Source organism: Tamandua tetradactyla, chromosome 1, assembly GCF_023851605.1.
Source record: "Tamandua tetradactyla isolate mTamTet1 chromosome 1, mTamTet1.pri, whole genome shotgun sequence".
Lineage (NCBI taxonomy): Eukaryota > Metazoa > Chordata > Mammalia > Pilosa > Myrmecophagidae > Tamandua > Tamandua tetradactyla.
The window spans coordinates 33,360,982-33,382,276 of record NC_135327.1 but is presented as its reverse complement, the minus strand read 5'-3'; the positions used below and the strand labels follow the sequence as shown (position 1 = coordinate 33,382,276).

At 45.6% G+C, this 21,295-nt stretch overlaps 2 long non-coding RNA genes across 2 annotated transcripts in view; both read left to right on the top strand.

Annotated features, from left to right (window-relative positions):
* LOC143644649 (uncharacterized) overlaps positions 1-21,295 on the top strand; it is an 86,254-nt gene that overhangs the window by 37,845 nt on the left and 27,114 nt on the right. The gene's annotated exons all lie outside the window — the stretch shown is intronic.
* Positions 11,158-17,456, top strand: LOC143644652 (uncharacterized). The gene is made up of 2 exons (XR_013156809.1): positions 11,158-11,191; positions 17,192-17,456. It is a non-coding gene; the product is annotated as an uncharacterized LOC143644652 (long non-coding RNA).

The window sequence follows — 21,295 nt, the reverse complement described above, 5'->3', positions numbered from 1 at the left end:
TCTTGGATCTGTAATTTTAGGTCTTTCATAAGAGTTGGGAAATTTTCAGTGATAATTTCTTCCATTAGTTTTTCTCCTCCTTTTCCCTTCTCTTCTCCTTCTGGGACACCCACAACATGTATATTTGTGCGCTTCATATTACCATTCAATTCCCTGAGCCCCTACTCAAATTTTTCCATTCTTTTCCCTATAGTTTCTGTTTCTTTTTGGATTTCAGATGTTCCAACCTCCAGTTCACTTATTCTAACCTCTGTCTCTTGAAATCTACCATTGTAGGTTTCCATTGTTTTTTTCATCTCTTGTACTGTATCTTTCATTCTCATAAGTTCTGTGATTTGTTTTTTCAGACTTTCCATTTCTTCTTTTTGTTCATCCCTTGCCTTCTTCATGTCCTCCCTCAATTTATTGATTTGGTTTTTGAAGAGATTTTCCATTTCTGTTCATATATTCAGAATTAGTTGTCTCAGCTCCTGTATCTCATTTGAACTATTGGTTTGTTCCTCTGACTGGGCCATATCTTCAATTTTCCTGGTGTGATTTGCTATTTTTTGCTGGTGTCTGGACATTTAATCAGATTTCCCTGAGTGTGAGTCCCAGCAGGTTGAAAGACTTTCCTGTAAAGTCTCTGGGCTCTGTTTTTTTAATCCTGCCCAGTATGTGGCGCTTGTCTGTCTGGGGGTCCCACCAGCAAAAGATGTTGTGGCTCCTTTATTAATGCCACTATTGGTGTTTGGTTGGACCCAGTCCCTGCCACTGTCAGAAACTCCCTCCTCTCCCTCCAGGCAGCCACCTATGGGGGAGGGGCGCTGGTCACCGGCCGCCGTGGCCTGGGGACCTCGCCGATCCGAGACCCACCGCCGGACCGGGAAGCTGCCCGCGGGGGAGGGACACCGGTTGCCGGCCACCGAAGCTTGGGGTGGCCGCTGATCTGAGACTCGTAGCTGGTCCAGGAAGCCGCCCGCGAAAGGGGGGCGCCGGCCGCCGTGGCTTGCGAAACTTGCCTCTCCGAGACTCTCAGCCAGCCCCGGAAGGAGGGAGGGAGGAGCTCTGGCCGCCAGGTGCTGTGGCCCGGGGAAGCGTGCACCGCTCAGGGATCTCACCGCAGCAGAGTCTTGCAGTCGGTCTAGCCAGTCCAGACTGGGGTACGCTGTGTGTCCGTTCCCTGCCGTGGCCCCGGGAGCTGTTCTGCACTGTTTCTGGTCACCTAGTAGTTGCCCTGGAGGAGGAACTAAGACGCGCGTACCTTACTAAGCCGCCATCTTGGCCCCCTCACCAAAAACCCATTTTTAAGATTCTGTTTCTTAAGAACCACTCCTGGTACCAAGATGTATTAGTTAGGGTTCTCTAGAGAAACAGAATCAACAGAGAACACTTGCAAATATAAAATTTATAAAAGTGTCTCACGTGACCTAAGGAACGCGGAGTTCAAAATCCACAGGGCAGGCTGCGAAGCCGATGACTCTGATGGATGGCCTGGATGAACTACACAGGAGAGGCTCACCCGCCAAAGCAGGAATGGAAACTGTCTCCTCTGAGTCCTCCCTAAAAGGCTTCCCATGATTAGATTTAGCATCACTAATTGCAGAAGACATTCCCCTTTGGCTGATTACAAATGGAATCAGCTGTGGATGCAGCTGACATGATCATGAACTAATCCTATGAAATGTCCTCATTGCAACAGACAGGTCAGCACTTGCCCAATCAGATAAACAGGTACCACAACTTGGCGAAGTTGACATGTGTCCCTAACCATGACATAAGGGGATCCAGAAGCTGAGAGACATGGGAATGTTAGGGTGTATTTATCATGGGAGATTTGCTCACACACCCAAAGAATGTGAACATCTGGTGAAACATCTTTCACCAGAACCTTGAGAAATAGTTTCATGAGACTAGCTCCATCATCCCTGAAGAGCTCTGTAGTTACTCTTCTCTGTAGGTCAGACATTACTATGGAAACTGCTGTGACTGAGCTGGAATCCTTAAACACAATGGGAATGATTGGATCCAGAGTTGGCAGAAGCCAGGTGGTGACAGTTAGTCACTATAGAGAAGGTGAGTGTGGCCACCATAATGGACAGCAGACTCAAAGCAGCAGTCAAAATAGTATGATTCGCAGAGACTTGTGGCTTTGGCTAGTAGATCACAGGGTACCTAGAAGTAAAATAGTTGGGTAGTCTACTAAGTTCTTATTTGAGCTGCATAAGCAGATAAATTCTAGGTCAAGTGAACAGAAGTCTAACTTGCATTACAAAAACTGAGAATCATAGCCCCTTAATCAATTCCATGACTTGAGACAGTTTATAGACCCAGAGACCCTTGAATGTGGGGAGGACTGGGTATTCTTGGGGAAGGACCCTTTTACACTGCCCAAACTTTACACTGTTTATCTTCCTCCCAGCCTTCCCCAAGGAGACCTACTGCCTTTTACCAGGGTGACTATGTGCTGGGGAAAAGTTAATGATCAGATATTTCAGGAATTATTAGATACAGGCTCAAAAGTGACACTAATTCCAGAAGACCCAAAATGTCACTCTGTTCCACCAGAGTAGGGGCTTATGGAGGTCAGGTGATTGATAGAGTTTTAGCTCAGGTCCATCTCACAGTGGATCCAGTAGTCCCCAGACTCATTCTGTGGTCATTTCTCCAGTTTCAGAATCCATAATTGGAATTGACATTATCAGCAACTGGCAGAATCTTCACACTGTTTCTCTGACTCATGGAGTGAGGGCTATTATGGTAGGAAAGGTCAAATGGAAGCCATTAGAACTGCCTGACCCTAGCAAAATAGTGAATCAGAAGTAATCCCATATTCCTGGAGGGATTGCAGAGATTATTGCCACTCTTAAGGACTTGAAGGATGCAGGGGTGGTGATTCCCACCACATCCCCGTTCAACTCTCCTATTTGGTCTGTGCAGAAAACAGATGGGTCTTGGAGGATTACAGTAGATTATCATAAACTTAACCAGGTGGTGATTCCAATTGCAGCTACTGTTTCAGACATGGTATCATTGCTTGAGCAAATAAATACATCCCCTGGTACCTGGTATGCAACTATTGATCTGGTAAATGTCTTTTTCTCAGTTGTCAGTAAGGACCACCAGAAACAGTTTTCTTTCAGCTGGCAAGGCCAGCAGTATACCTTCACTGTCCTGCCTCAGGGTTATATCAATTCTCCAACCCTATGTCATAATCTTGTCTGCAGGGACCTTGATCATTTCTCCCTCCTACAGGACATCACACTGGTCCATTACATTGATGATATCATGCTGATTGTGTCTAGTGGACAAGAAGTAGCAACTACTCTAGACTAATTGGCAAGGTTATTTGCTTGTCAGGGGATGGGAGATAAATCCAGCAAAAATACAGGGGCCTTCCACCTCAGTGAAATTTTTAGGTGTCCAGAGTTGTGCATCATGTCAAAACATCACTTCTAAGGTGAAAGATTAGCTGTCGCATCTGGTCCCCACTGTGACTGAAAAAGAGGCACAATGGTCTCTTTGGATCTTGGAGACAACATGTTCCTCATTTGGGTGTGCTACTCTGGCCCATTTACCGAGTGACCAGAGGTTGCTAGTTTTGAGTGGGGACTGGAACAAGAGGAGGCTCTGTGACAGATCCATGCTGCTGAGAAAAGCTTCCTTGCCACTTGGGCCATATGATCCAATGGTGCTGGAAGTGTCAGTGGCAAGTATAGATGTTGTCTGGAGCCTTTGGCAGGCCCATACAGGAGAATCACAATGCAGACCCTTAGAATTTTGGAGCAAAGTCTTGCCATCCTCTGCAGATAACTACTCTTCTTTTGAGAAACAGCTTTTGGCCTGCTACTGGGCCTTAGTAGAGACTGAACACTTAATCATGGACCACCAAGTTACCATGAGACTGGAGTTGCTTTTCATGAGCTGGGTGTTGTCTGACTTACCAAGCCACAAAGCTGGGTGTGCACGGCAGCGCTCCATCATAAGATGGAAATAGTGTTTTAGAGTTAGGGCTCAAGTAGGTCCTGAAGGCACATGTAAGTTATATGAGGAAGTGGTCCAAATACTAATGGCCTCCACTCCTGCCACATTACCTTCTCTTTCCCAGACCAGAGCTATGGCCTCTTGGGGAGTTCCTCACAGTCAGTTGACTGAGAGAGAGAAAACTCAGGCCTGGTTTACAGATGGTTGTGCACAATATTCAGGGGTCACCTGGAAGTGGACAACTGCAGCACTACAACGCCATCCTGGGATGTCCGTAGAGGACAGTGCTGAGAGGAGATCCTCCCAGTGGGTGGAACTTCTAGCAGTGCACCAGTTGTTCATTTTGCTTGGAAGGAGAACTGGCTAGAGGTGAATTTGTATACTGACTCATGGGTTGTTGCTAATGGTTTGGTTGGATAATCAGGGACATGGAAGGAGTATGATTGGAAAATTGGTGACAAACAGGTCGTGGGAAGAGGTATGTGGATAGACCTTTCTGAGTGGGCAAAGAATTTGAAGATATTTGTATCCCATGTGAATACTCACCAGAGAATTATTTCAGTGGAGGAAGTTTTAAATAATCAAGTGGATAAGATGACTATGGATACAAATCCTATTGATACAAGTCATCTGCTTTCCTGAGCCACTCCTGCAATTGCCCAATGGGCTCATGAACAAAGTGGGCATGGTGGTAGGGATGGAGGTTATGCATGGATTCAGCAATATGGACTTCTACTCACCAAGGCCAACCTGGTTATGGCTACTGTTGAGTGCCCAATCTGCCAGCAGCAGAGACTCACATTCAGTCTCTGATATGGTACCATTCTCTGAGGTAATCAGCCTGATATCTGGTGGCACCAGGTAGCAGGCTGATTACATTGGATCACTTCCATCATGGAAGGGGAAGCAATTTGTTCTAACTGGAATAGACACATACTCCAGGTATGGTTTGCATTCCCTGCATGTGATGCTTCCGTGAAAACTACCGTACGTGGACTTACAGAATGCCTTATCCACTGTCATGGTATTCCACACAGCATTGCTTCTGATCAAGGAATCCACTTCAAGCAAATTAAATGCGGGAATGAGCCCATGCTCATGGAATTTTCTGGTCTTATGATGTCCTATCATCCAGAACAGCTGAGTTGATAGAACAGTGGAATGGCCTTTTGAAGACCCAATTATGGTGTCAACTAGGTGGCAATACCTTGCAGGGCTGAGACAGTGTTCTCCAGGAGGCTGTATATGCTCTGAATCAGCATCCACTCTGTGCTGTTTCTCCCATAGCCAGGATTCATGGATCCAGGTATCAAGGGGTAGAAATGGGAGTGGCACCACTCACTGTCACCCTTAGTGATTCACTAGGAAAATTTTTGTTTCCTGTCCCTGAATCCTTAGGCTCTGCTGATCTACAGGTCTTAGTTCCAAAAGGAAAAGTGCTCCTACCAGGAGACACAACAATGATTTCATTGAACTGGAAGTTAAGACTGCCACCTGGCCAGAATGGGCTTTTCATGCTACTGAATCAACAGGCACGAAAGGGGATTACTGTTTTGTCTGGGGTGATTGATCCTGACTATCAAGGGGAAATAGGACTGCAACTATACAATAGAGGTAAAGATGAGTTTTCCTGGAATACAGGATATATACCCTAGGGCATCTCTTAGTACTACCATGCCCTGTGGTTAAAATCAATGGAAAACTGCAACATCCCAATCCTGGCAGGACTACCAATAGCCCAGAAACTTCAGGAATGAAGGTTTAGGTCACCCCCACTTGGCAAAGAACCACGGCCAGCTGAAGTGCTTGCTGAAGGTAAAGGGATCAGTGAATGGGTATAGAAGAAGTTAGTGATAAATGTGAATGATGACCACGTGACCAGTTACAGAAATGAGGACTGTGGTTGTATGAATATTTCTTCCATGTTTTTTTATGAGTATGTTTGCATTTGTACATAAGAAAATATCTCGTTTTCCTCTTATCATATGACACAAGTTGTATTGTTCATGTTATAGTATTTAAGTAATAGGATATGAAGTTTAAGAGTGAATGTCACCTAAGGACTTGCACCCTTCTCTGGAGAGATGTAGTGCATTTCTGGTTCTACACAGGGCAGTTGAGTATTGTTAGGTGGAACGTATGTCTGTTATTGTGTTCTATTGGGAAGTAAGCATGTTTCAAGGTGATTCATATAGCTGCAAAGTTGACAAGGGGTGGGCTGTGATGATCAGATTCTTGTGTCAATTTGGTGAAATGATTATGCCCAGTTTTCTAGCCAGGCAAGCACTGGCCTGACCATTGCTGCAAGGATATTTCGTGACTGGCTGATAAACCAAAAGGATGGTCTATTAAGTCATCAGTCAGCTGGTTGCATCTGTGGCTGATTACATCTGCATTCAACTAAGGCATGCCTCACACAATGAGATAGTCCAATCCTCTGAAGGTTTTTAAGGAAGAAAAGAAACTCTTTCATTGCTTCTTCAACCAGCGAGCCTCTCCTGTGGAGTTCGTCCAGATCCTTCATTGGAGTTGCCAGCTTCATAGCGTGCCCTATGGATTTTGGACTCTTTTATTCCCAGGGTTGCTTGTGGCACCTTTATAAATCTCATGCTTACAGATGTCTAGTGTTGGTTCTGTTTCTCTGGAGAAACCCAACTAACTAATCCAATTTGACTCTATAAGTAAAGGAAATTGGACAAAGGAAGGAGCAGGAAGCCAGAAGTAACCAAACCCAGAAGAGAAAGAAGACAGTGCCCTGTGATAGGAAAGCCAAGGAACCCAAGGATTACTGACTGGAAGGAAGCAAGCCTTCCAACCTCTGAAACCATGAGATGAGACATTCCCATCCTTAAAGGTAACCAATTTTGTGGTATTTTTCATGCCATCCTGGAAGCTAAGACTGTCTTCTAAGACAGTTTGAAGAGAAACACACATAACTTAGTTTAGGACAGGATTTCTCAACTTCATCACTAATGACATTTGGGGCTAGTTGATTTTTTATTATGTGGGAGTGGTCTATGCATTGTAGGAAGTTTTAGAGCACCTTTGGCCTCTACTCATTACATGCCAGTAGCATCTGCCCAGTAGTGACAGCTGTCTCCAGACATTGTCAAATAGTGAAACATCTCTTGGGAGTTAGGGGAATTGCCCACCCCACCCCAATCCAGTTGAGAACTACTGGCTTAGGGTTTAGGAATCTTTTGTCCTTTGAAGTGGTGGAGGTGCAGCCAGAAGCACCTCCTTGGTATAAGTATCCTTGTACCAATCCTTTTGACAAATAAATCACCTCTAATTGCCAACTGCTTCTGAAATATTTATTTCCCAAGCAATATTCTCACGTTCTGTACTTTCCTCTGACATGTTTCTTCCCTCTAGGCAGTTGGCAGAGTTGGCTTCTCTGTGCTTCTCCCCTTGGGCCACACAGAGGGCCATTAGGGAGCTGTACTTGCATGCTTGGAATGATAGTCACCTCTGCAGGGCAGCAGGCTGCCTGCCTCAGAATCAGCACAAGTGGGGCAACTTGGTGGAAATGCACATTTTTGAGCACAGAATATTGAATCAGAACACATGAGGGTGGACCTGCAATTTGTATTTTTACCAAATTCCTTAGGTGAATCTGATGTACTCCATGTTTGGGATGTACTGGCTTAGAAAACTGAAAACAACATGAAAATTAAATGTCATTGTTTCTAGTCTTTAGATATATTAAAGAAGAACTGGGTCACAATTATACTTCAAAGTTGGACATGCTAAAAATAGCCACAGAAGTGTTTCATCTAGATCTGGTAAGGATTTGTACAAATAGCAGCTGATAATAATTACAGCTATATTCCATGGGCTAAATGTCATGCTCTGAAATAATTGCTTGGAATATGTAGCTGATAAGCTGGATTTCAGATTTTAGGGTGTGTACAACTCCTCTTCTTTATGACTGCTTACCTGCTTGCTGGGGGACTTGAGATAACTTTTCAACCTCTTTGATATACTGTAAAATGGGGAAAATGGTGGTACTTCTCTTATAGGTTTAGGATGGCAATTAAAATAGACAATGTATGCAAAATGTTTAACAGAGTCTGAGTCAAGTAAGGACATATTAAATGTTAGTTGTTGTTATTATATTAATTTTAGAAGGTGTAAATAATACTGAAGCAGAATTCAAACCCAGAGGGTGTTTGCCTTCAGAGGTCTTTCTTATGATAAATATGTACCTTTTTTTTAGAATGTCAGACTTGACATAAGAGTGGATCCTTAATTTTGATGCCAGAAATTGTGCTGACAAAGCTTTGATGCATGTCCCAGTTTTAAAATGGAAATTCTTATGTTCCAGGAACCTTCTCAGTCCTGGGCAAACCAGGATGGTGGGTTTCCACAAATCAATGTACCTGCATACTCTTTTCATGAGTATAGAATGGAAATCTCACCTAAATCTGATGATGATGGTGATGATAACTCAAAAATAAATGGTCCCACCCAGTAGAATTATAAACAACATTTCACCAGAATGTTGAAACTTGTAGCATGCTTTCACATCTATCCAGAGAAGCCCACAGCTTCCTGGCTAAATAAATGTTTCCCATAGACTGCCTGTATCAGGCTTCTTTGCCTGTCCAAAATTCTGATGTAGGAGGTTCATAGTTGGGCCCAGAAAAGTGCCTTTTAAATAGATATTTCAGGAGACTCTGGCACAGGCACTGTGAAGCAGTAGGGTGCAGGAGGTGATTTGGATAAGCACAAGGATTAGGGAGTAGGCCAGATTAGAAGAATGAGTTTTGTGTAAAGTCAAATGTTTTTGCTCCAGAAACTTGACTTTCTTCCCCAGATTCCAGGAATCTTAATTGGATATGATTCTAATCATTTGGGCATTAACTCCATTGGTCCCCTCAGCAAAATGTTGATTTAGAATCAATTAGACTTTGAACATGACTTATAGTTATTACTAGGCAGGTCCTGACTCAACAGGCACTGCAGATGTCACTTCTGGTAGTCTCCTCGGGTGATGATTGTTTGGGAAAACCCACTAAGATGATTCCACTCATGATCGAAATAGGAACATTGGGCTATTTTTATTTTAATCTCTAAGAGCTCTGCCTTGTTGCAGAAGAAGTTTGTTTGCAATGGGACTCATCCATTGAGAAAATACTATTGCCTACCAGGCATGGTTCTAAGGGCTTTCCATATTTCCCTCATTTAATCTTCAAGCCTTGTTGGGTAGCTGATGGCTGGTTAGCTGATGGCTGGGGATAAGTGGCCATACTGAGTCAGTCACACAGACACAGAGCACACAGCACACGACTGAGGGGTGAGTGTAAGGCATCTGCTTTATTGAGGAAGTGCACAGGTTTATATAGGCTGGGAACATGCAGGGACACGTGTCAGGCTGGGATTGGTCACCGTTGTTGCTAGGGCAGAGGGCAGATTTCTGGGATTGGTCACCGTTGTTGCTAGGGTGGAGGGCAGATTTCTGGGATTGGTCACCGTTGTTGCTAGGACGGAGGGCAGATTTCTGGGATTGGTCACCGTTGTTGCTAGGGCGGAGGGCAGATTTCTGGGATTGGTCACCGTTGTTGCTAGGGCGGAGGGCAGATTTCAGGTCAGCCATTTTGTGTTGCCTTGCATCAGCCATGGCAGCCATGTTAGTGATATTTTATGGCTTCTCCAACAATTCCTCCTTTTTTGTTTTTTAGCTTTCTGGGTAACTGTGCCTGTCTTAGGTTGCCCCCTCCGGAGGTCTTACCCATCTTTGGCTACCAGCTAAGCCACTGGAAGTGAGGGGCAGCAGCACCTGTCTTAGGTTGCCTCCCCAGGAGGTCTTACCCATCACTGGCTGCCTGCTGATCTGATCATCACACAGGAGGACTGAGATGTGCAAATTAGGTTGGCTATAATGGAGGCCATGGAGATGCAGGCGATGCAACTTTATGACAAAGCCAAAACCCAGACAATGGGAATGCATGCAGGAGGGGGTAAGCCAGAAACCACCTGTGTTCGGGAGGGTGATGGGGGCCCCAAGGAGCCCGAGGACTTCCTTGGGACTCAGGGGTACACAGCAGCTGGTGGGAGAGCAGAGGGGAAGGGTGCACAGGGGGTTGTTGACGGTAGCTTGTGATAAATTTCTCCAGGGCTTGATCTTCTTTTAGCCGCTTCTGCAATGTGTCTTAAACAAGCGATTTAGCAACAGGCCTTTAAGCTAGGGGGTTTGTCATACTTTGGTTACAGCATCATCGCACATAGAGCTAGGGGAAGGAATAGGTTGGTATTGCTGCATAAGCACCATAAGGTGGAGAGCATTAACTTGTGCTTTAATGAAAGCTAGCAGGCGCTTAATTACACGTGGGCCTATAGATATCAGGAGAAGGAGGATGAAAAGGGGTCCCAGAATAGAAGAGATTAGGGTGGTTAGCCATGGGGATCTATAAAATAATTGTTGGTACCAGATCTCTTGGGCGTCCCGCTCATGCTTACGGGTCGCAAGTCCTTCCCTGAGTTTGGTCATGGACTCCTTAATTACACCGGAATGGTCAGCATAAAAGCAACATTCCTCACCTAAAGCGGCACAGAGCCCTCCTTGCTTGAGGAAAAGCAGGTCTAAGCCTCTCCTGTTTTGGAGAACGACTTCTGACAGGAACGTAAGGGATTTTTTGAGGTGGGTGATGGAGCTTTCAATGCGGGTTAGGTCTTTGTCCACCGCAGCTCTTAAGCTGGAGAGGCCCTGTTATTGGAGGGTGATAGAGGTGATGCCAGTGCTTAGGCCAGCTACGCCGAAAAGAGAGGCAAGAGTAACGGCTGTGACGAGTTCTCTTTTTTCTCTTAGCGTGGCTGGAAACCACGCATCCCAGTATTGATAAAGGTCCTCTTCTTTATGGAAGAGGACATGGGGCAGCACAGTCACTAAGACACACATTTCTCCCGTCTCCGTGAGGGCCTTTTTCGCTATACATGGGGTAAGCCCTGTGGAAGAGCATAGCCATTTTGCCCCTACTGGGGGAATATAGTATTCACCGTGTGACGGAGAGGACGATTGAGCACAGACCTTATTTAGGGAGGCAGAGATGTTGCCAATGCAATGCCCAGAGTGAAGAACGGATTGCATGGTGAGACAGATTTTTTTGTTAGTCCAAGGACATTGGGAGGGATTGTCCTCATCAGAAGTAGTAAATGAGGCATTAACAGCTATGACATCATAATAAGGGGGCTGGGCAGTGACACACAGCCAACAACTGCGAGTAAGGTTAGGAAAGGAGGAGTTTAATGAAAGGAAGGCTGCTTGGAGCATTGGCCAGAGTGGGGTAGAGGGAGGGGGGGCAGAGGAAGAGCTTGTTTTGTTTAAGGGCGATAGTGGTGAGATGGGAGTGGGATTGGGAGAAGGAACAGCCTGAAGAGGGGGTATGAGTACTCTGCTGGGTCCAGTGGCAGATGTCTGCTGCATTGCTTCTTTTTTATTACGATAAGACCCCCCGGGTCAACCCCATCCAAATAATATCTGATGATCATGTTCGGCTGATCATCCAAGATGGGTCAGTAGGGAGTTGTACGGTAAGGTTAAGTTTTTCACAGTTTGATTTATCGTATAGATGACTGATGGAGTGGTTGTGGGGTTTGCATCCAAAAGGGGCCCGTGTTAGAGTTAGGTAATGATCAGTGGAGGGAGGTTTCCAAGTAGTGGCTAGTGTTTCACACCCCCAATATGCGCAGTAGTTTTGGTTGGGAGCATTGCAATACCGTTTACCAGGGTTTGAGGATGGGCACATGTAGTATTGGACTTTGTTAAGGCATGGTGTGCCCTCTGGAAGCAAAACTAGATCACAGGCATAAACAATGAAGGAGGAGCGGCCTGCTCCTCCTTCATCAGTGGTATGAATGATTTTGGAATCTTCCCATCGTGCTAAGGTCCATTTCCAAGGCTGGTGGGGGTTGGAAGGGAAGGGTGTATATTGGAGGGAGGCATCGGGGAGAATCAGAAGCAAAAACAAGAGGAGAGAGAATGGTGAGAAGGGTGAAGAAAACACTTGAGGTTCATGTTGATGCAGGGTTTGCGGGAGATCGTCCATTAGACATGGCAGGCTTTGTCAGCCGACTGGGGATCCAAAGGGGCTGGTCTGTGTTTTCTGGAAAGACACAAGCAAAACCTTGCCCTTGGGTTAAGAGTGGGTGTGGACCCTTCCACGCGTTTGTGAGTGGGTCCCTCCACGTAACCAGAGAGACGGGTGTAGGCGCCTCCCAAAGGCTGGCCCAGTGCTTTACCACAGGTGAGCACCAGTGAGTGTCAAAGGTCAGAAAGTTTAAGGTGATGAGGGCATTGTTGAGACAATCTCGGGGGCACCCTGCTGGGAATTGCTCCTTCAGTTTTTTAGTTGCTGTTTAAGTGTATGATGTGTGTGCTCAACTATGGCTTGTCCCTGGGGGTTGTAGGGAAGGCCAGTTTTGTGAGTTATGTGCCAATCAGCGCAAAACTGCTGGAAAAGCCCTTGATGAGTAACAAGGCCCATTGTCTGTTTTTATAGCCCATGGCACCCCCATAGTATTGAATGCCTGGAGGCAGGTGGAGATGACATGTTTTGCCTTTTCTCCAGAGAGGGCGGAAGCATGGACAAATTTGGGGTATGTGTCCACAATGACATGGAGATACTTGAACCTACCAAAGCCAGGGAAGTGTGTAACGTCCATTTGCCAGATGGCATTAGGTCGTAGGCCACGTGGATTTACTTCCTGTGGTTGTAGCGGACCTATCGGAAGGAGGGGCCCACACTGAGCACAAGTACATGTGAGGTGTTTGCACTGTTGCGCAGAAAGTGAGGGGAAAAGCTGTTGAAGGGATTGTGCTGACGTGAAATTTAGCATGGAGTACATGAGCCTGGTCGATGTCGGAGCTCAAGACATGGACCATGAGCGCCGAGTCCATGGCAGCATTACCCTCAGCGAGGGGTCCGGAGAGCTCAGTGTGTAACCGAATGTGCTGGATGAACCAGGGAAATGCACGGTTTTCCAGGAGGTCTCTCATGGCAATAAGCATGTCGTCTTGGAGAGACATCTTGTTTTTAAGAACCGCATGTGGCAGTGCCCTGACAGTTTGGGCTGCATATGCACTATCTGTGAAGATGTTTAATGAGGAGTTTTGGTGGTGAAGGAAAACCAAGAGGAGGACATAAAGCTCCCCCTGTTGTACTGAGCCGGAGTGTGGGTGTACCTCAACAGTATTTGGAGTACCGGCTTGCTTAAAAACAATAGAGCTGTGAGTTCTGTTTGCATCTGTAAAAGCAAGGAGGGCAGTGGGGATGGGCTTGGAGGTGGGAAATGCTTGTGAGCTGAGAATAAAGGGAAGAAAGGTCATGGATGTGATGAGTTTGTGTTTGGGCAGGTGATTGTCTATTTTCCCAGTGTAGCCGGCAAGGAGAATTTGCATGTTGAGGTCGGATTGGCAAAGGTGATTAATTTGTTCCATAGTAAAGGGGAGAACTAATGTATCGGGCTCTAAGCCGAACATACAGACAGCTGTGGTCCGAAGTTTTCTTCCAAGAATACAGACTGTGTCCCGGTAAGGAGTGATCTTTCCCAGAGAAGTGAGTGCCAAATGCACCCAGAAAAGCGGCCTATCCTGGTAAAGGAGACCTGTAGGTGTCCCTGGAGTATTGATGACTAGGGCCAAGAGAGGGCACTCTGGTTGGAATCGGACGAGGCTCATGGCCTTGATTTTGTCATTTATAAGGGATATATGCACATTCGTGCGGGGTCACTAAGAGTATGGTAGCTGGAGGGGTTGGAATCTCCCTCTAGAAGTTCAAACAGGGGCCTAAGTTCATGAGTAGTGATATTTAAGTGGGGGCACAGCCAATTAATGTCCCGCAGATGCATTGGAGCTCATTAAGGGTGCATCGGTCTGGGAGATCCAACCTAGGGGAGGTGGGTGTGATCTCATCAGTGATGGTGTAGCCCAGGAATGTGAAGGGGGGGCAATGTTGAATTTTGTCAGGTGCAACGGCAAGCTGTAGCTGTTTAAAATTGTCAAATAAAGCCGTAAGACAATCCGATAAATGACTTGGGTCTGGGTGGGCCAAAAGGATATCATCCATGTAATGCACCACCTGACAGTATGACAGAAGCGGGTTAGTAGCGACTGAGACATAAATCTGACACATTGCTGGGCTGTTTTTCATTCCCTGAAGAAGGACCTTCCATTGGAACATCTGATGAGGAGTGGCGTTAATTGTAGGGACTGAAAAAGCAAAATAAGGGCGGTCCTCTTCGTGGAAAGGAATAGAAAAGAAACAGTCTTTGATGTCAATGGCAATGATATGGTAGTCGTGTGTAATGGCCAAAGGACGGGGAAGTCCCAGCTGCGGGGATCCGATTTTTTCCATCTGGGTATTAATATTACAGAGGTCATGAATGAAACGCTATTTGCCAGTTTTCTTTTTGATTACAAAGACTGGTGAATTGTGAGGACTGATGGAAGACTCAGTGTGTCCAAGGGAAAGCTGTTCCTGGACAAGGGAGTGCAGGCTGGAAAGTTTTTCTCGAGGCAGCGGCCACTGCTCCATCCAAATAGGGGTGGTTGTTAGCCACTATAACTTGATGGGTGCTGGCTTGGTGACCGAAAATTGGGGCAGACGAGCAGCGGGCTCTATGCTTGGGGGTGAACCACAGGGTGGGATGTAAGAACAGCGTTAAGCTTTGGGAGGACATCCCGGCCCCAGAGTGGGTAAGTTAGACTGGGAAGAACCAGAGGGTTAAACGTGCCTGTGGTTCCATCGGGGTCCACGCAGGTTAGGGGGCTCGAGAGCTGTTGGGCAAGTTTGAGGCCTCCAACACCCTGCACTAAGGGTCCTGACTTAAGCTTCCATGAGGGGTTGATATCTTGGGGCCGAAGGATGGAAACGTCGGCCCCTGTGTCAAGTTGACAAGTAATGGCTTTGCCCTGAACTGTTAGTGTTAGAAAGGTTTTGCTTTGCATGATGGGAATAGCCCAGAGAACTGCGGGGGAGCGCTCCTCTCTTGGGGGGAGCTGAGAGGTTTGTAGGAGGAGTTGGGGGGGAAGTGTTAAAAGTACACTCACGAGCGTAGTGGCCGGGCTGATGGCATCGATAACAGGTTCTAGGCCCTTTGGGGGAATGACGATGTTCTATAAGGGTGGCAGCAAGAATGGAGGCGCCATCTTGAGCTGGGAGGCAGCATCGAGAGATGGAGTGTTAGTAGGGGGAAGAGGAGGGAGAGAGGGAGGGGCAGAAGGAGGGGAAATGAGATCAAAGGAGAGGGAGCAGGTTGCAGCGGCCTAGAGGGCTTAGGAGGAGCAGGGGGAGGGGCAACCATGGCGGCGGTGGCCGCAGAGGGTGAGGGTAAGGAAGGATATAGCGAAGCCACCGCAGAGGAAGAGAACAGTTTGTATGGAGGCAGGGAACGCTTGGGTTCGGAAAGGGGAGGCTTGGGTTCAGAAGCGGATGGAGGATTGGGCATGGAGGTGGGCAGTGGAGAGGATGAAGCCGTCATGGCAGGCGAAAGTGAAAGCGCCTCAGAAGGGGCTCCTGTGAGGCATGCATATATTGCTAGGAGGGTGGGAGTAAGGCCCAAACGAAAGGTTTTTCCCTCCTGTTCCTCAGTGGCACGAATGCGCTGAAGGAGTTTGGACCAAGTATTTGGGTCCCATATTGAGGCCTTTTTGAGCCAGGGGTTAGATCACGTAAGGACTTCCCAGTACTTGGGCACATTTTTTTCAGAGATTTTAACCCGCCTTGCGGCCAATAAGGCGTGGAGGGTTTGAGCCTGAGGCATGAAATCAGAAGAGGGAGTATTACCCATGATAAGGAGAATTTAGAGGGGGCAGTATGCACAGAGAAACTGCCGAGGGGGCCACTTACCAAGACAGGGGTGGCTGTCACTGAGAGCCACTGAAGGGGGCGGCTATCACGGAGAATCGCCAAGGGGGCGGCTGTCATGGAGAACCACCAAAGGGGGTGGTTATCACGGAGAATTGCCAAGGGGGTGGCTTTCACGGAGAACTGCTGAAGGGGGTAGTTATCACGGAGAACCGCCGAAGGGGGCGGTTATCACGGAGAATCGCCAAGGGGGTGGCTCTCATGGAGAACCACTGAAGGGGTGGTTATCATGGAGAATCGCCAAGGGGGTGGCTCTCACGGTAGTCACCGCCGAAGGGGGTGGTTATCACGGAGAACCGCTGAAGGGGGCAGCTATCACGGAGAACCGCCAAAGGTGGCAGCTGTCACGGAGAACCGCCGAAGGGGGTGGTTATCATGGAGAACTGCCGAAGGGGGAGGTTATCACAGAGAATCGCCAAGGGGGCGGCTCTCACAGAGAACCACCAAAGGGGGCCGCTCTCACGGAGAACCGCCGAAGGGGGTGGCTATCACGGAGAACCGCCAAGGGGGGCAGCTGTCATGGAGAACCACCGAAGGGGGCGACTATCACGGAGGACCACCGAAGGGGGCGGCTCTCACGGAGAACTGCCAAAGGGGAGGGGGTGGCCCCACACTGGGCGCCACTTGTGGGGTAGCTGATGGCTGGTTAGCTGATGGCTGGGGGTAAGTGGCCATACTGAGTCAGTCACACAGACACAAAGCACACAGCACACGACTCAGGAGACAACCCTCAGGGATGAGTGTAAGGCGTCCGCATTATTGAGGAAGTGCACAGGCTTATATAGGCTGGGAACATGCAGGGACACGTGTCAGGCTGGGATTGGTCACCGTTGTTGCTAGGGCGGAGGGCAGATTTTTGGGATTGGTCACCGTTGTTGCTAGGGCAGAGGGCAGATTTCTGGGATTGGTCACCGTTGTTGCTAGGGTGGAGGACAGATTTCTGGGATTGGTCACCATTGTTGCTAGGGCAGAGGGCAGATTTCAGGTCAGCCATTTTGTGTTGCCTTGCATCAGCCACGGCAGCCATGTTAGCAATATTTTATGGCTTCTCCAACAAAACCTAAGATATATTGCTGTTCTCATGTTTCAGATGGAAACTTAGGGACAGAAAGAAAGGTTGAGTTATTTGCACTTAGGCCATATAATTAGTAAACAGCCAAATTTAAAGACATGAAAATGATGTATTATTTAAATATATCTGTAAATTGTTTGACATATTGGGAAGTGGGGTGTTTGTTGAAACTAGGTGGGTTTTTATGGGCTGTTTTGACCAATAGAGTATGGGAGAAGTAACCTGATATGACTTCCAGGCTAGGTTATAGTAAGCAATTCAGCATCTGTCTTGCTTACTCTATACTCAGTCTTGCAGCTTCCGGGTACCAAGTAAATTGTCCAGCTGTCAGAGGAACCACTGTGTTGGGAGGGGACTCAAAACTAGCCCACGCAAAGAGACCATATGGAGAAGCCCTGAGACTACCTGGAGAGAGAAGGAGATGCCAGAACAGCAGCCCCAGAGACCATCTGCCTGAATCCAATGGGGAGACTGTCCCGCTAAGCCCTTTCTGAATTCCTGACCGACCAAAACCATGAGAGAATAATAAAATGTAATGATTTTAATTTTTTTAAGCCACTGAGTTTTAGAGTAATTTGTTTTACAGAAATGGTAACCTGAACGCACAGGCAGGTTTCTGTTCTTAGCCATTGCATTGTGTGGCCTCTGGAGAGAAGACCAGGGACTAGAAAAATGAAATCCCTCCTTCTCTGGGCCTTACATGTGGGGAAGAAACACTTGCCGTGACTTACATTTACTTTGAAAGTCTCACAAAGATTAGGTTAAGAGTGAGTTAAAAGCCTTCTTTTCTTTTTCCTCTGAAAGCACTACAAGTTTAGAGGGTATATTGCTAAGGATATAAGTTTGGCTGCAGTGGCAAAGACTCGAAGTTTTAGCAGCTGAATAAAGATAGTTGTTCATTTCTCACTCATGTCGAGTGTGGATATAAGCAGACAGGGGTTTGATGTAGCAGGTTCATTGTTTCAGAGTCCCCAACTCCCTCTATCTAGTCTTCCTTATCTCATGGTTTGCCCCGTCTGCATGTTCCCCCTTGGACTACCAGGGCACTGGAATTCTTGCCAGAGGGTAGAGGAAAGGAAGAAAGGAAATCCATGCCTTCCTTTAATGGTGTGTTTAGAATTAATTCCACTGGACAAAAATTAGTTAATGGCAAATTCAACTGCAAAGGACTATGGGAAGTGTAGTTTTATTCTAAGTAGACCATATTTGTTAAAATTTGGGAGTTCTATTAAAGAAAAGGGAAGATACATGTTAAAGGAAAATCTTCACTCTCTCATGGTGGTTGATAGAAACTCATGGCCAAAGGGAGACATGACAGAAACAGGAAAGGCTGAGGATTTCATGTCCCTCTTTTTTTTTTTTTTTTAAATATTTTTATTGCTAAAAGAAAACAAGATACAGGCATGAACAGTCTTAACACATGAACATTCCATACTTGGTGTACAATCAATGGCTCAAAATATTGTCACATAGTTGTATATTCATCACCATGATTATTTCTTAGAACATTTACATCATTCCAGGAAAAAAAAAAAAGAAAAAAAGAAAAAACTCATACATACCATACCCCTTACCCCTCCCTCTCATTGACCACTAGTATTTCCATCTACCCAATATATTTTAACTTTGTTCCCCCTAGTTTTTTCTACACCCCTTACCATTCCCTTTCATTAATCATTAGTATTTCAATCGACTCAATTTATTTTAACATTTGTTCCCCCATTATTTATTTATTTTATCCATACTTTTTACTCATCTATCCATACCATAGATAAAAGGAGCATCAGAAACAAGGTTCTCACAATCACACAGTCACATTGTGTTCTAGTTTGCTAGCTGCCAGAATGCAACACACCAGAGATGAATTGGCTTTTAATAAAAGGGGATTTATTTTGTTAGTTCTTCAGAGGAAAGGTAGCTAACTTTCCACTGAGGTTCTTTCTTACATGGGAAGGCACAGGATGGTCTCTGCTGGTCTTCTCTCCAGGCCTCTAGGTTCAGACAACTTTCCCCTGGGTGATTTCTTTCTGCATCTCCAAAGGCCTGGGCTGAGCTGCAAGGGCAGAGATAAGGTATGATGAGCTGCTTGGGCTGTGCTACATTGTGCTCTCTCATTTAAGTACCAGCCAGTTAAGTCAAACGGCATTCATTGCAGCAGGCACGCCTCCTAGCCAACTGCAGATGTAAATCAGCAACAGATGAGGTTCATGTACCATTCTCATGTCCACAGCAACAGGACTAGGTGCCTTCACCTGGCCAAGTTGACAACTGAATCTAACTATCACACACTGCAAAAGCCATATCATTATATGTTCTAGTTTGCTAGCTGCCAGAATGCAGTATACCAGAAATGGAATGGCTTTTTAAAAGGGGAATTTAGTAAGTTGCAATTTTACAGTCCTAAGGCTGAGAAAATGTCCCAATTAAAGCAAGTCTATAGAAATGTCCACTCTAAGGCATCCAGGGAAAGATACTTTGATTCAAGAAGGCTCATGAAGTTCAGGGTTTCTCTCTCAAGTGAGAAGAGACATGGCGAACACTGTCAGGGTTTCTTACTCATCTGGAAGGGCACGTGGCAAACACAGCATCATCTGCTAGCTTTCTCTCCTGGCTTCCTGTTTCACAAAGCTCCCCAGGAGGCATTTTCCTTCTTCATCTCCAAAGGTCACTGGCTGGTGGATTCTCTGCTTCTCATGGCTACATCGTCCTGCTCTCTCAAAATCTCTCTCATTCTCCAAAATGTTTCCTCTTTTATAGGATTCCAGTAAACTAAACAAGACCCACCCAAATGGGTGGAGACATGTCTCCACCTAATCCAGTTTAACCACCACTCTTGATTGAATTACATCTCCAGGGAGATGACCTAATTATAGATTCAAACATACAGTACTGAATAGGGATTAGAAGAAACGCCTGCCTTTACAAAATGGGATTAATATTAAAACATGACTTTTCTAGGGAGTATACATCCTTTCAAACCAGCACATTATACAGTCATCTTCAAGAAACATGGCTACTGGAACACAGCTCTACAGTTTCAGGCACTTACCTCTAGTCTCTCTAATATACCTTAAACTAAAAAAGGGATATCTATATCATGCATAAGAATAACCTCCAGGATAACCACTCGACTCTGAACTCTCTCAGCCACTGACACTTTATTTTGTTTCATTTTTCTCTTTTCTCTTTTGGTCAAGAAGGTTTTCTCAATCCCTTGATGCTGAGTCCCAGCTCATTCTAGGATTTCTGTTCCACATTACCAGGGAGGTTTATAGCCCTGGGAGTCATGTCCCACCTAGAGATGGGGAGGGAGGACCAATTGTGAGAATATTTGTCCAAGATTTATTTGGAGGTAAGTCTAAGAGCTGGAAGGGAGGAAAGAATAATGAAGGCAGCAGCAGCCAGTCTTTCTGAAACTATTCAAATCCATGTAGACCCTTGGGGATTCCATTGCCTACAAGTAACAGGAAACTTGATTAATGGTCAAGTCAAACTTTAAAATAATTGTGATTGATTACACAAGAAGTCTAGACATAAGTAAACTGTCTTTGGAAATCTAATGCTTAATGTGTCATCAGAGTCTAGGTTTCTCCCATTTTTCTACTCCAACTTACTTTACACATGGGATTTTTTTAATTAAAGAAAAAAAGAAATTAACCCAAAATTTAGAGATCATTCCATTCTACATATGCAATCAGTAATTCTTAACATCATCACATAGATGCATGATCATCATTTCTTAGTACATTTGCATCGATTTAGGAAAAGAACTAGCAAAACAACAGAAAAAGATATGGAATGTTAATATAGAGAAAAAATAAAAATAATAATAATAGTAAAAAAAGGAAAAAGAAAAAAAAAGACAAACAAACAGACAGACAAAAAAAAAACCCTATAGCTCAGATGCAGCTTCATTCAGTGTTTTAACATAATTACATAACAATTAGGTATTATTGTGCTGTCCATTTGTGAGTTTTTGTATCTAGTCCTGTTGCACAGTCTGTATCCCTTCAGCTCCAATTACCCATTATCTTACCCTATTTCTAACTCCTGCTGGATTCTGTTACCAATGACATATTCCAAGTTTATTCTCAAATGTCAGTTCACATCAGTGGGACCATACAGTATTTGTCCTTTAGTTTTTGGCTAGACTCACTCAGCATAATGTTCTCTAGGTCCATCCATGTTATTACATGGTTCATAAGTTTATTCTGTCTTAAAGCTGCATAATATTTCATCGTATGTATATACCACAGTTTATTTTGCCACTCGTCTGTTGATGGACATTTTGGCTGTTTCCATCTCTTTGCAATTGTAAATAACGCTGCTATAAACATTGGTGTGCAAATGTCCGTTTGTGTCTTTGCCCTTAAGTCCTCTGAGTAGATACCTA